Source organism: Myodes glareolus, chromosome 1 (assembly GCF_982192425.1).
Source record: "Myodes glareolus chromosome 1, mMyoGla1.1, whole genome shotgun sequence".
Taxonomy (NCBI): Eukaryota; Metazoa; Chordata; class Mammalia; order Rodentia; family Cricetidae; genus Myodes; species Myodes glareolus.
In genome coordinates this window covers 113,247,154-113,258,461 of record NC_142026.1, presented here as the reverse complement: position 1 = coordinate 113,258,461, position 11,308 = coordinate 113,247,154, and the positions used below count along the sequence as shown (strand labels likewise).

At 41.4% G+C, this 11,308-nt stretch overlaps 1 long non-coding RNA gene across 1 annotated transcript; it reads right to left on the bottom strand.

Moving 5' to 3' along the window:
• Window positions 1-493: 493 nt before the first annotated feature.
• Window positions 494-2,696, bottom strand: LOC125394600 (uncharacterized). Its single transcript, XR_007230273.3, has 3 exons — window positions 2,266-2,696; window positions 2,058-2,192; window positions 494-1,240 (listed from the first exon to the last, which is right to left on the bottom strand). It is a non-coding gene; the product is annotated as an uncharacterized LOC125394600 (long non-coding RNA).
• Window positions 2,697-11,308: the final 8,612 nt, after the last annotated feature.

The window sequence follows — 11,308 nt, the reverse complement described above, 5'->3', positions numbered from 1 at the left end:
TGTGGAAACCAGGTGAGGAGAACTGCTTTCTGCTTTGCAGGAGAAGCTCAGGAAGTGACTCTGAGTTGCATTCACAAACAATACTCTTGTCTTTCCTATTGTTTCAATATAGTCTCTCGAGTGAAGTTCCAATGCACGTGGCTTCTATGCCTGAGAGCAGATCTTTATACTCAGGTTTACTGGAAACTTGTATTCAAGAAAAAATTGTGAGGGGTTTATCTATACCTGCATTAGTTTCTCCTTAAGAATTAAAGTCTAGGCTGTAAGTTGCAAATTGCAACTGACTTGTCTGATTAAGGGTGTTTAAAGATCTATGTGGAAACACATAAATCTCTCTCTCTCTCTCTCTCTCTCTCTCTCTCTCTCTCTCTTTCTGTGTGTGTGTGTGTGTGCGTGCGTGTGTGCATGAGCATATATTTGATCATGCTCTTTTTTAGTATATAAATTATAAATACCCAGGGGAAACAAACTGACACTTTTAAAGGCTATTAAGTAAAACTTTAGACCCTTGTATTTATTAATGATTTCATTCAGTGAAGAGATGGTCTTGAAGCGGTTTTATGAGTCAGTGACCATGGAAGATGCTGAGAATATAGTGAATAACTGATGTCTCCATGAGAGTTTGGGAGTCTTGGGAGAACACAACTAAATAGCCATGCCAAATAATGGTATAGTCATGGGGGCCACGGGGTGAAACAAGATTAATAAAAACTCAGCGTCAGAAATTGGGGTTCAACCTGAAGATCTGAAAGGCAAAACAGCCAGCCACTGGCTCTTACCTTGACCTTAGTCTGAAATGGCCATCCTGCCTCCTGAAATCTCAGCAGGAGACTGTGTCTGAACGCTGTCTCGCCCCATCTTATATTCCTCTCTAGGGCTGGGATCAAAGGCGAGCACCACTGGGTTTAAAAGCATGCGCCACCCAATTTCTATGGCAACTAGGAAGGCTATTGGGATTAAAGGTGTGTGTTACCATACCCTGGTCTGGAAGGCTGACCAGTGGGACTGTTTATTCTCAGATCTTCAGGCCATCTTTATTTTTTAAACACAAATGAAATGCCACTACAACCAGGTGCTGCAGGAGAGGGCCGGGTGATGTGTGAAGGTGCGGTCAAGCATTCATTCTTGGGTTGGCAGGCGACGTCCTTGAGGAGGTGATACGTGAACTGCCCTCTAAAGGGTAAGAAGAGCGCCGGATTGAGGAAAATGTGTGGAGGCTGAAGAACAGCTTCAAATGAACCTGCAGGGCCATAGATTCAACGGAAAGAATTTGTTCTTTAAGAGCAATTGGAAAGTCTGTTAAGGGCTCTAAGCAGGGGGATAGCATGACCCAGTTAGCACTTTGAAGGCTAGCACCTTGCCTGGAAAATCATTAGAGTAGGACTGCCGTGGGAGGGTGTGGGGCTGGAGTGCACACCTTTACTTGGTCTGGTCTTATTTGGTATGAGCAAACTCTGGAAACTTTCAGGGCAGTTGTTTCAGTAAGAAAATAGAACCATAGCTATACACTGCACCTCCCCATTGCCCCATGTGATGCCCAGGGTTTTGTCTTATCTCCCACTGCCTCTGTTGAGCTGGCCCATTTCCTAGCCAAGGCCGGCTCCCATCACTGTGCCCCTTGCCTTTCCCTCTTGAATGAGAGTCTCGATAGATTTATTTTATTCTCCATTATTGTTCGTCTCTATTGAATCATTGCCATCTATATGAAATATGCGTCTGGTCTTAACAAAAATGACCACTGCCTTGACCCTGTCCCCATACCCCATTCCTCTTGATTTGGATGAGGAAAAGAAGGGGGAAGAAGCAAAGGGAAATGATAGAGAGAGGTAAGTAGGTTAAAGTCATTGATTCTATGTGTAGAGGACAAGGTTCTAGTAAGAAGGCTGGAGAGATGTCACAGCAGTCAAGAGCGCTTTCTGTTCTTTCATTCCCAAGCCCCCACTGTGGCCTTAATGATGTTCTTTGAACATATTATATGGTCCCCCGACGCCGGGAGGTTGAGCCCACTGTTCTTTCTGCAACGTTTTCCCACTGCTACTTCCTTCTGCTCTACTCACGTTACTGGATGAGGAGGTCTTCCCTGAACACTGCATTTAGATTAAAAACTGCTGTCTGGAACATTCCTTGTTTCCTGAGTCCTGCTGTTTCTTCTCCATGGCCATCCATTACACAGTATTGCTTAATGGCTAACCCTGTAAGCACAAGCACCCAGTGTTTCTGTAAGCGAACGTACATCATGCTCGTTACATACTTCTTTACCAGTACCTTATTAGTTGAGGGCTGTTTTTTCTTCATCTGGGATTCAGGCATCTGGATCCTTGCAGTTTGAGGCTCTCTCTTCAGGAATTCAGTCCTCTGCATTGAGGAGGGACCGGGGGAAGACTAGTAAGAAGGCACACCAGGTTCTTAAAATGCTTGTTGGAAGAGGCACATGCCATATCATGTTGCTAAAGGTTACTCCGATGGACTCTGCTCAGCACAAAGGAGGCTGGGGCCTGTGGCAATTCCATGCTGAAACTGTGGTGTACAGAGCACTGCCCCTGCCGAGCACACGCGACACCCTCATTAGTGACAGTGCCTTTCACCAGAATGAAAGCACCACGGAGAAATGCCCACACCGTCCTGCTTTTATCTTTTAGGACACAGATCAGGTCCTGGTTCCTGGTGGCTCCACAGGAATTCTTTGTTTATGAATTTTTTCCTTTTAAAAGAGCCCTTAGTTTAGAGAAGGGGAGGGGCTTTAAGGAGTGTGGGAGTTGAGGCTGGAAAGACGGAATCAGAACATGAAGAGGTGGCTGAAGATACTCCTGACCATCTTGAACCAGCCCAGATCAGAAACTGTACTGGAACCAGGGTGTCTGGCCTCATCTCTCCCCATAAATCCATCTGGACAATATTGCACAACAGGAATTTCTCTATTGCTATCCTGTGGCTTTGTAGATAAGCAATGATGAACTAGTCAGGATGAAAAAAAAGAAGTGTAATTATGTTTGACTTAACTGCTCCCATACACACACGGCTTGCGTTCCTCCATGGGGAGGTTTTATTTTGCTCAGTGGATTGCATGTTGCATCTGTGGTATAATTCCAAATCGTTTCTGTGGATTTTCCCCTTTATCTGTTCTGTTATGTGGGTTTGAATTCTATTAGCACAAGGATGCATCCTGTGTGCAGCACTCTGAATTAAAGCAATGTTGGGAGGTGACTTCGGATTTGAAAAAAAGTTCCAAGGATCTCATACAACCTCTCCTCTGTCTTGTGACTCCATTTGAGATCAAACCTTGAATTGTGTGAATTCCTGTAGTAGATAATTCATGTTTAATTGCTTTAAAATGTAACATGTCTGTGCCACAACAGAATGAGAGAAAATATGTTTGAATCTTTGGTGGATTAAATTATCAAATACTCCAACATTTGAAAACATTACAAAATTGGTTCAGCATTAATCATGTTGATTTAATCTATTTACACTTTTTTTTAAAAAATATTTATTTATTACATATACAATATTCTCTCTGTGTGTATATGCCTGCAGGCCAGAAGAGGGCATCAGACCCCATTACAGATGGTTGTGAGCCACCATGTGGTTGCTGGGAATTGAACTCAGGACCTTTGGAAGAGCAGGCAATGCTCTTAACCTCTGAGCCATCTCTCCAGCCCCTCTATTTACACTTTTAACTGTTTTTAACACTCACACATTTTACCTTTGCTTCATAAAAGTCAAGGACATAACCCCAAAACAGATCATACATGAATGATTAAAATATACACAAAATAGCAGTTTTATAAGATCTTTTTATTCAAAATTGGAAAGCAGGACTATTATTTGAGGATAAATAACTCTCAGTTCAAAGTCCTTGCCAACCAGAACTGTGGCCATGTGACTAAAGGATGTCACATAGAAATGTCTAGGGATAAGGTGACACATGTCTCAGGAATCCCTCATGCTCTGACCCTGAAATATTTTTAATTGAACAACCACAGTGCTTATGAGATAGTTTGTATCTTGAGGTAAAGGTCTTTGGGAAACATCTCCTTGGACTTGGAAACCCATCATCTGATGTTGGTCGTCTAACAGAGATGTGGCTGCTTCTACCTTTCAGAGTAGACAATAGGAGAAAGTGGGGAAGCCCTCGGTCCCAGAAGCCCTGGAATGCCAGGAAGATATTTCAGTTGTTGCTTATCTATTTTAGACAATTTTGTTAAATGAACATTTCTAGTATTTGATAAAGATGAATTCTTAGGGAGAAAAAGATTGATGATATCACTCCCCTTAGAGTCTGTCCTTCCTCCCTCCCTCCCTCCCTCCCTCCCTCCCTCCCTCCCTCCCTCCCTCCCTCCCTCCCTTCCTTCCTTCCTTTTCCCCTGATATTTTTCCTCAGAGCTTCAGACACTAGCCTGAATTAAGCATGTTAGTTGTCTGAGTCACTCGATCTGCAATACACCTGTTTCCTAGTTTCTGGTTATCTTTGGCCTTCCACTCTGCACTCATTGTCACGTGGAGTTATTGCTCTCTGTCTGTACCAAAATTTCCCTGTCCTTTAAATACATCTGACGTGTTCGGTTATGGGTACTCTCTACTTCTATAGGACCTCATCTTTAAATCTGCAAGAACTGACTTCCATGATCACATTCTACAATTTATGGGAAGAAGGTATTAGTATACAGATTCTCTCTTGTGTTTTTGTTTTGTTTTGCTTGTTTGTTTGTTAATTTGTTTTTGTTATGATTTTTTTATTTTTTTAAGACAGGGTTTCTCTGTATAGCTCTGGCTGTCCTGGTTCTCACTCTATAGATTAGGCTGGCTTTGAACTCACAGAGATCTGCCAGTTTTTGCTTCCCTAAGTGCTAGGATTAAAAACATGCACCACCACTGCCTGGCTAGATTCTCTTTTCAAAAAATTCTTTAATAGTTATATATGCATATAATGTGTTTGGACCAAATCCACCCTCTATTTTCTCCCCTGATTTCGCATTCTCTCTCTCTCTCTCTCTCTCTCTCTCTCTCTCTCTCTCTCTCTCTCGTACAACCTGTATGTTCCTGAGTATAAATGTGGGACCATCTACTGGAGCGTGCGTAGCCTCCCAGAACCCACATCTCTGAAGAAAACTCCTTCTGTCCCTCACCATCCATCAACTGCCTATAGTTTCTCAGAATGGGGTGGGATATCACGAGCCTTTCCCCCATCCGTGTTGGATGGGACTTGGACAAGGCTTGTGTCTGTCGTCCACACTGAGTTCATGTGCAGCACATGGATTTCAGGGACATACTTCTGCCCATAATGCTGTGTCCAATCAGTGTTTTCCACAAAAGGCGAGGAAAGAAGGAAGTCTAGCAGGTGACATTTGCATTTTTATTAGTTCTTTGAGAGTTGAGGGTTTGTACAATGTGTTTTGTTTTTATCCCCAACTCTTCTTAGATCCATCCCTACTTCTCTTCCCACCCAACTTTGTATCCTTTTTTAAAAAACCTTCAAGCCCAGTGTGTGCTGCTCAAATATCCTTGGATACCTGGTCTTCAACTGGAACATGGTAACTTATCAGAAACTACACCCTTAGAAAAAAGGCTCTACTCTCTGGGCTGCCAACCATTGCCATTTTTCTCCACAGCTAGGGGTGGGTGGTATTGTGTGTCCATCTTCCCTCTCCATGCGGGGACTTGGTCTGGCTTGACCTCGCAGAGATCTTGTGTGTGCTGTCACAGTTTCTGTGAGATCATGTGTGCACTTGCTCTGCTGTATCCAGAAAATAATGCTTCCTTGTCGCTCTCCTCCACCACTGGCTCTTCGACTCTTCTCGCCTTCTCTTCCACAATGATACCTGAGCTGTGGGGGTGGGCTGCTGGTTATGGTGGTGGTGCAGTCTTTACCCTGTTGATGCTGTGTAGCCAAACGTGGTTTGGTTTGGCTTCAGTGATGTTTTTTCACCTAGGAAGATGAATGAGGATGCTTCAAATTGTCTTTTCTTACTGAAATAGTTTGTGCTTATATCCAAGGAGGACAAAATATCTACCCTACATCCTATCCGGCAGGTATCTATTAGGATGAAATGAAGTGAAAAATGTTGCTGAATTTTGAAAAATCTATAATGCATGGTATTTCTAAAAGTTCATGTTCTTTGTTCCCCAATTGGATGATATTTGAAACCTGCCTTGAGAGTTTTGAATTTATGGAGACTCAATGTGGTTGGACCTAGGGAATAATTTTTTAAGTGCGCTCCAGAAAATTTTGATGATTTGCCAAGCTTGGAATTGCTGGTCTTGGACAATTTCTCCTTCTAGAGTAAGCATAGTCAATAATGTATATTTAACTATCTTACTCATGTTAAAGGGGAATCTATTGATCAGTGGTTCTAATAATGGCACTATCAGGTATTTTTAGGACAGAGATTTCATGACTATTTTAAGGGTTCCAGGATGAGGTGTATGGATGTTCCTGGATTTGAACCATGATATATATTTTACATACTATAATATATACCTGTGCATATATAGTATAATGCTTAGATATGCAACTAATAAGTACTAATTGGAGGAAGTAACTTTTCCAAGTCCAGTGTCATTACCAGTGAGATGAGGATGATAATGCCTACACTGCAGGAGTTTGGAAGACTAATTTGAATAGCTAATGCAGAGCCACTGGGATTGGACATAAAAACTTTCACTAATGATCTTTTTTCCCCCTCAAAATGCCTCAAGGTGAATAAGTGAATATAACATGAGGGCTGGCTTGTTAGGGTTTCTGTCCCACCCGGTATCCCACAACCGGCATACCCCAAAGAATATCACTCACAAGACTCCATAAGATTATAAACTGACTGGCCCATTAGCTCAGGCTACTTATTAGCTCTTATAACATATATTACCCCATTATCCTTATCTATGTTAGCCACACATCTCAGTCCCTTTTTCAGCTGGGCAGGTTACATGCTGTCTCTTCGGTGGCCTGCACAGGAATGGCGGAGGGAGCTTCCTCCTCTCTAGCCTTCTCCTATTCTCATTGCCCCACCTCTACTTCCTGTCTGGTTGACCAGCCTATACTTCCTGCCTGGCCAATCAGCGTTTTATTAAACTACATGATTGGCAGAATACAGACAATTCTCCCACACCCAGTGAATGCTCAGCCCTAAATAAGACATTGATCCTCAGTGAACATTTCAGAAGAGAGGCCAGAGAGAACGTGTAAGTGCTGTGAGAAAGAGAGGAAGGTGTGAAAGGTCTTTAAGGAATGACAGAACCATAGAAATCATGAACTCGCAATAGCTGCTTTTGCATCCAATGACCCTATGGAGGACTGAGCCAGTCAACTGTCAGTCATTGACAGGGGAGAGACTCACAGGGTCCTGCCCCTCTCTGCTGAGATACTGGCTGCTGACAGGTCCTAGGAGGAAGAGTGTCATTGGTCTTAGTTGTACACTGACAGTGAGCTGACCACGTTTTAGTGTATAGTTCCATGGTCACACAGACATCCCTGGGTAAGCTAAGCGGGTCAAAAGAGAAAACAAAACAAAAGGCACGAATATAAGTGCAAACTGGTACAGTCGCTTTGGAAATCAGTATGGTGATTTCTCAGAAAATTAGGGAACAACCTTTCTCAAGACCCAGAAATACCACTTTCGGGGATATATCCAAAGGATGCTCAATCATAGCACAAGGTCATGTGCTCAGCTATGTTCATAGTAGCATTGTTTGTCAGAGTTAGAACCTCGAAACAACCTAAATGCCCCTTGACCAAAAAATGGATAAAAAAAGATGTGGTACATTTGCACAATAGAATACTTCACAGTGAGAAAAAAATAATGACATCTTGAAATTTGCAGGCAAGTAGATGGATCTAGAAACTATCATATTGAGTGAAGTAACCCAGACCCAGAAAGACAAATATAACATGTACTCACTCTTAAGTGGCTTGTAGACATAAAGCAAAGAAAAACCAGCCTACAATTTATAATCCCAGAGAACCTAGACAACAATGAGGATCCTAAGAGAGACATGCATGGATCTAATCTACATAGGAAGTAGAAAAAGACAAGATCTCCTGAGTAAATAGGGAGCATGTGAGTTATAGAAGAGGGTAGAAGGTGAAGGGAGAAAAAGGGAGGACAGCAGAGAAAAATATACAGCTCAATAAAAACAATTTAAAAAGAAAAGGATGTGTAGGAAGGAGGGGAGGTTTAGCAGGGAGATAAGAGGGACAAGCTTGGAAATAGCTGGGATGCATTGCATATTTACATGAAATTGTTAAAGAACAACTTTAATTAACAAAAAGAAAATTTTCCTTTATCCTATTACTTTAATATATTTAAGTCATAATCTTTTAGTTTTCAGGAATGGAGAACAGTTAAAATTCATTAATTATAGCTGCACATTTTTTTTTGTTTTTTCTTTTATCCTTTTTGATTAATATTTCCTGTGTTCCAAGTTTTAAGTATGTAATTATGATTCCTGGATGCTTGCAAAGTACACCAGGTACCCATACTCCTATATTAATCTTGTGGAAAAGTGAGAATGTTGGCAGTAAGTCTTGAATTCTGAAGAAGCGGTGAGCTAAGAAAGATCCAGTGTGACGAATGATCCATTAACGATGGAGGTTTGAGTACATGCTGCAGGGCAGAACAAAACCGAAGGCACTGGACCGGAGAATAGTTAAGCATTAAGCTTTGAGTACGGTGTAGAAGGTCCATGCTAATGCATATTGACTGCATAGTTAACTTTTTTCTAATCATACTCAGTCCATGGTAGCTTTTCACTTTCTGTTCCCAGATAAGTACAAAGAGATAACATTTAGAAAGGAACTGATAAGAGGAAGGAAGAAAGGGGAAAAATGGAAGAAGAAGGAAATAATTTAAAAATTCCAAGAAACTCTCCAAACAATGTAGGCTATTGTCATTGCTTGGGGTTGCTTCCCCAAACTTGAAGGTAAGACACCATTGTAGAAGAGATCTCCCAGCATTCCTGTGAAATGTTTTAAGTAAATGTCTAGCTTTTAATGAGTCACCATTATTATTGAATGCTGGTCTTCTCTCCATAAGTCTTCATGTTACTGGTCTCCCAGCAATGCCTTTGCTATAGTGCATTTCTCCCAAATGTAGAAAGGAAACAGTGAAGAATATAGGAATCATAAAGTTTATTTGCATCTACTTGGGTCTTAGAGATAAAGTTATCAATCTTTTAATTGCAAAATCTGTTTTCTTTCCAAATTGAGTCAGGTGTGTTTTAAGATACCTAATCAGAAAGTCTAGGAATATTTTTGATTTCAGCTTCTTTATATGCCAGATGGTAGCAGATGTTAGCACCTGCTTTTGATTCCAGATCTCTCCAGATTTTCTTGCCTCTTGTGGGAGTCTACATTCTTGCATACGCCCACACTAAAACTATTTCACTAATGATCACAATTAAAAATTTAGGTAGGAAAATTCAAATACTATGAAACTTTCAGTTTTAAATTGTATAGTTCTTATGCATATTTCCGGAATTAGTATTCCATTGTTGCTAAGTGCTCAGCTCTAAACACAACAGGACATCTTTGTCAACCCTTCCCAGGCTCAGGGAACATCAAGGAGAGACAGAGAGAGAGAGAGAGAGAGAGAGAGAGAGAGAGAGAGAGAGAGAGAGCGCAGAAAGGCTGAAAGAATGAAAGATGGGAAGTAGCGTCATGAAACATGCCTTCTGCATATGACATAGCTGTTGCACCGATGACTTCATGGCAGCTTAGACTACCTGCTCAAGACCTGCACACCATTGTGCCAAATCATACACCCTCGAAGATACATAAGACCCCACCCCTCCTGTGGAACTGTAAGCTATTAATGATTGCTTGGTAAGGAGAAGTTATTTTCCTCCACGGTGTAGCCACCACCATTCTCATTAAATGTTGTGGGACACACACACACACACACACACACATACATGTACACATATATAGGAGGTGGACTTGGGAAGAAAAAGGGGGTCAGTGGGAGGGAAAGAAGATAAAAAGGATAATGGGGGTATATGATTAGACTACATTTGTGCATGTGTGTGTGTGTGTGTGTGTGTGTGTGTGTGTGAAAAGAATCAAGTTTAAATGATGCTCCATTATTCTTACCTCTAATCCACCATAATAAATATAAAAGAGTCCCATGCTAATGCACATTGACTGCGTCGTTAACTTTTTCTAATCATACTCATTCCATGGTAGCTTTTCACTTTCTGTTCCCAGATAAGTACAAAGAGCTAACATTTAGAAAGGAACTAATAAGAGGAAGGAAGAAAGGAGAAAAATGGAAGAAGGAAATAATTTAAAAATTCCAAGAGACTCTCCAAACAATGTAGGCTGTTGTCATTGCTTGGGGTTGCTTCCCCAGACTTGAACGTAAGACACCATTGCTAAAGATATAGCATACTTCTGACAAAGGACTTGAAAGAATTGAGCTGCAGTTGACCTGAAAACCTACTGGAGAACCAGCTAGCATAGTATTGCAAGACGTTACGCAAGGGGCCAAAGGAGAAAAGCAATCGGTAGCCCTACCTGGCTATAAAAGCTACAAACCACAACACACATGGAAAGATATTCCCAGCAGTGCAATAGTGGCATTTGTGTCTTTGTGATAACCAATAACTGTCTAATTGAGCTTAAGACCCAGTCAATAGACAGGAATGCTTGCCTAGTACTATAAACCTATCCAACCACCCATGACTGGTGAGGTGGTTGGGAGGAGGGGAGAGCCTCTTACTGCCACTTTCCTGAACCAATATAATCTCTAACTATATTCCAAATTTTTAGCCGTATACCCACAGATAAATATAGTTCTCACTTCTCATCAAATATTTTTTGGTAGATGGAGGTAATTATAGAGATCCATAACTGTTCAAAATACAGAGAAATAATAAGTGATCATGGGGTACCGAGTCCCAGTTGACACATTTACACTGCAACTCTTACACCCAAGGTTCTGAGAAAATTGTAGAAGATGGGATGGGATGACAGTAAGAGCCAGCAGACCAGGACACTTGCTGCAAGATAGTATCTTCTAAATGTGACAGAGAAGCTGTGCTCATAACATATCAACAATATGGTTTCATAAACAAGACCTGTGTAATGACAACGCCAGCTAATATGCCATTGTAGTTGGGGAAACTTCACAAGGCATCACCCTTAGATCAAGAGCTACAGGCAACCAATGGCCACTAGGAGAAGAATCTGTTTTCCCCAGGGGAGAACCTCTTGGTAAGTTATTTGAAACCTAAGTGACCTTCCCTACACACATGTACACAAAAGTACCCCTAAATAGACTCAATAGTTTGTATGTATGTAAACACACACACATAT